General features: G+C 42.0%; 1 non-coding gene across 1 annotated transcript; it reads left to right on the top strand.

The window, feature by feature from the left end:
• The first annotated feature begins 3737 nt into the window (after positions 1 to 3737).
• On the top strand, positions 3738 to 3810 carry TRNAI-UAU (transfer RNA isoleucine (anticodon UAU)). Its single transcript has one exon. It is a non-coding gene; the product is annotated as a tRNA-Ile (tRNA).
• Positions 3811 to 4620: the final 810 nt, after the last annotated feature.

Raw genomic sequence — 4620 nt, 5'->3', positions numbered from 1 at the left:
TTTACATTAAATACTTCAGTTTAAAATTCTTACTTATCTGGAAATATTGATAGATCTTTTCTTGTCACACTATAACATTTCTTTTATTTCGCTTGTAAACTGCAAAATTATAGAATTGAATAGGGCTACCAAGGCTTAAGATTGAGTATTTGAATATAATATTAGCGCGCGGAAAATAATTAAATCTCGTAGTTGCGCACGTGGGCGTGCAAATAAAATTTTTGCTCGCGGTAATGAATGGCGCAAACACTTATGGACGTACGATTCTATTATACTTTTATACAAGTAATTATTATTGTAATTCTACTATAATTAAGATATTTATCCATGGGTTTTTGCATAATTTTGTTTGAAACCTTAACTAGTCAATGATTGAAGATTTGTATAGGAATTTATTTTTAATAATTAATTTTAAATATTGGAAACGGCGGCCTATAAATCACTTCATCTTATAGGTTTCGAATTAAAAGGATTTTCAGTTTAGCCATGTATTACGAATGATTCTAACAATACAAGTAGAAAACCGCGTTTTCTGCATTTCTATCATGGTTCAGTGGGACAGGGCGGGTGGCTTATTTCGGGTGTATTTATCAATAATTTGCGTTTGAGCCACTCGACCTATGTCGATACCCGATGCGTCACATGAAAGATACTAATGTCAGCTTTCTCACAAAGAGTCATTTCAAACGCATGATGCATTGCAAAATTAAAGTAATCGCTTTTAAATAGAAAATAAGAAATATTTGATTTTTAAAATAATGGATTATAAATTTAATTAATTTTTTTTCAATTTTACTTCCTAATAAACACAAACGTTCAACATTTCCAAGCCATCAAATGCCGAAATTCCGTTACTACGGTGTGAGGAAATAATTTCGGAAGTTACCTCTCGACGCAGAATTAATACAAAATATTGCCACTTGGGAAAATCTACATTCGGACCTCGAATATATTCAGAGAAAGCTAGTTTTTGCACAAATCTGGTGGATGAGGGTTTTATCTAAATACCAAAAGTTCAAAAGTATCTGAGATGTGCTTTTCCCGTTTCCACCCTCTTGAGCAATAGACTTAACCATTCTTTATTTTCTCACTGTGAGTGGCGTAAACAGTGGCGTAGCTAGGGACGTGGTGGGGACGGTCCAACCCGGGTGCCACCCGTTTGGGCGTGATTTGGGGGTGACACCCGACCAGTTTGTCAGAATTTACAGCCCGGTGTACCTAGTAACAGAGACTATACCACCGGAGGCCTATCATCATAGTGCCCTACGCCAGCGTCCCCAAGCCCGGACAGGTGACAAATCCAGCATGGGTAGCAGAACCCTACTACTGATGGCCACACCTTTGACGCCAGCCACTCAACCCAGCAGAAGGTGCAGCAACGGGTGGACCAATCCCCACTTCGCACACAGCAGTGGGATTAAGAGTGGATGCTATAGCAACTCCAGCCGACACCCAACCTATGAAGGTAAAGAGTCAAACCCTTTGGAGAGAGCTCCTAAAGGGGAACGACGAGCACACAGCAGCCCGCATAACCCGGCACAGCTGGCACCGGAGATCCCGGTGGGAGTCCAAAAGGCCGGGAGATGGGTCCGCCGTGCCCTCATACGGAGGCTCGCCGCCCCACAGCAGGCTACCCAATCCGCCGAGGCGACCAGTTTGCCCGGACCCTCTCCGTTAGCCTGAACCGAAGTTCAGTATCCAGTATAGGACCATTTGATCAGAGCTAACATCTCCCAGTGCGCCACCGCCCTTATGGGTTACAAGAGCCGGACCCCGATTCCCCGGTAAAGCCACCAGTTATTGCACACTCTAACCCATTTAGGGCCGGTGACACCCGACCGTGAAAAGAATAAAATTTACACGAACTAGAGGCTAGTAAGTAGCACACCATGATATCCACCCCGGTTGTCATCAATGGTAGCTACGCCACTGGGCGTAAATAAAGGGCCTCCAAAAAGATTCTGAAATTACTGGTTCCCATAGTAAGAAAAACCTTTGAAATGCCTTTTTATTGCTTAATCAATACATTTTTAATCAGACTCTATTTAATTACCGTACATCAAACCTCGGCCTCAAATCACAGCCGCGGTTATTGCCTATAAAAATTATTATTCTAACTAATAAATAAATTATCTAATTATTGATTTAATTATTGATAAATTAATCACGTGAATAAAATGGAAAAGAAAGGTCGGTCAATAAAACAGGCTTTCTTGTCATCAAACGAAAGAACCTTGAAAGTCCTTAAAAGCGGGAGGAATACTTGTGAACTGTGTCGAATGCCCATGAAAGAACCTTGAAAGTCCTTAAAAGCGGGAGGAATACTTGTGAACTGTGTCGAATTCCCATGAAAGAACCTTGAAAGTCCTTAAAAGCGGGAGGAATACTTGTGAACTGTGTCGAATTCCCATGAAAGAACCTTGAAAGTCCTTAAAAGCGGGAGGAATACTTGTGAACTGTGTCGAATGCACATGAAAGAACCTTGAAAGTCCTTAAAAGCGGGAGGAATACTTGTGAACTGTGTCGAATTCCCATGAAAGAACCTTGAAAGTCCTTAAAAGCGGGAGGAATACTTGTGAACTGTGTCGAATTCCCATGAAAGAACCTTGAAATACCTTAAAAGCGGGAGGAATACTTGTGAACTGTGTCGAATGCACATGAAAGAACCTTGAAAGTCCTTAAAAGCGGGAGGAATACTTGTGAACTGTGTCGAATGCCCATGAAAGAACCTTGAAAGTCCTTAAAAGCGGGAGGAATACTTGTGAACTGTGTCGAATGCCCATGAAAGAACCTTGAAAGTCCTTAAAAGCGGGAGGAATACTTGTGAACTGTGTCGAATGCACATGAAAGAACCTTGAAAGTCCTTAAAAGCGGGAGGAATACTTGTGAACTGTGTCGAATGCACATGAAAGAACCTTGAAAGTCCTTAAAAGCGGGAGGAATACTTGTGAACTGTGTCGAATGCACATGAAAGAACCTTGAAAGTCCTTAAAAGCGGGAGGAATACTTGTGAACTGTGTCGAATGCACATGAAAGAACCTTGAAAGTCCTTAAAAGCGGGAGGAATACTTGTGAACTGTGTCGAATGCACATGAAAGAACCTTGAAAGTCCTTAAAAGCGGGAGGAATACTTGTGAACTGTGTCGAATGCACATGAAAGAACCTTGAAAGTCCTTAAAAGCGGGAGGAATACTTGTGAACTGTGTCGAATGCACATGAAAGAACCTTGAAAGTCCTTAAAAGCGGGAGGAATACTTGTGAACTGTGTCGAATGCCCATGAAAGAACCTTGAAAGTCCTTAAAAGTGGAAGGAATACTTGTGAACTGTGTCGAATGCCCATGAAAGAACCTTGAAATTCCTTAAAAGCTGTAGGAATACTCGTGAACTGTGTTCTCGCCGTACCCTACCACCTAGGAGCAACAAACACAAGGAGAACGCAGCTAGCCTTTAAACACGCTAACGAAGGGTTGTGTACGAATTTCATTGGACGAGCGTCACGAGCCTTTACGCTGGACGTTTTACGGGCGGGGGGAAACAATTTCTGAATTTTCCCCTTCCGACGGCAGCAGGCGCTAAAGCATCTAGCCAATGAAAAACGTACACAAGAAAATCCACGACTTTTGACGGGTTGCGTTCTCCTTGTGTGGGGTGTTGTGTTTGTTGCTCCTAGCTACCACTTTTCTTACTTTATCCCTAATTTGTTTTTATATGGTAATTAGAAATTCAAACGTTTCGAGCCCGTGTGGCTTAGTGGTAAAAGCGCCTGTCTTATAAACAGGAGATCACGAGTTCGATTCTCGCCGTGGCCTACCACCTTTCTTTCTTTATCTTTAATTTGATTTTATATGGTAATTAGAATAGGAACCGGTTTAGGGCCGCGGGACTTAGTGGTAAAAGCGCCTGTCTTATAAACAGGAGATCACGAGTTCGATTCTCGCCGTGGCCTACCACCTTTCTTTCTTTATCTTTAATTTGATTTTATATGGTAATTAGAATAGGAACCGGTTTAGGGCCGCGGGACTTAGTGGTAAAAGCGCCTGTCTTGTAAACAGGAGATCACGAGTTCGATTCTCGCCGTGGCCTACCACCTTTCTTTCTTTATCTTTAATTTGATTTTATATGGTAATTAGAATAGGAACCGGTTTAGGGCCGCGGGACTTAGTGGTAAAAGCGCCTGTCTTATAAACAGGAGATCACGATTTCGATTCTCGCCGTGGCCTACCACCTTTCTTTCTTTATCTTTAATTTGATTTTATATGGTAATTAGAATAGGAACCGGTTTAGGGCCGCGGGACTTAGTGGTAAAAGCGCCTGTCTTATAAACAGGAGATCACGAGTTCGATTCTCGCCGTGGCCTACCACCTTTCTTTCTTTATCTTTAATTTGATTTTATATGGTAATTAGAATAGGAACCGGTTTAGGGCCGCGGGACTTAGTGGTAAAAGCGCCTGTCTTATAAACAGGAGATCACGAGTTCGATTCTCGCCGTGGCCTACCACCTTTCTTTCTTTATCTTTAATTTGATTTTATATGGTAATTAGAATAGGAACCGGTTTAGGGCCGCGGGACTTAGTGGTAAAAGCGCCTGTCTTGTAAACAGGAGATCACGAGTTCGATTC

Source organism: Leiobunum rupestre, chromosome 3 (assembly GCF_980474605.1).
Source record: "Leiobunum rupestre chromosome 3, qqLeiRupe1.1.hap1, whole genome shotgun sequence".
NCBI classification, from domain to species: domain Eukaryota; kingdom Metazoa; phylum Arthropoda; class Arachnida; order Opiliones; family Sclerosomatidae; genus Leiobunum; species Leiobunum rupestre.
The sequence above is the reverse complement of the archived record's forward strand: the minus strand, read 5'-3'. Positions and strand labels throughout refer to the sequence as shown.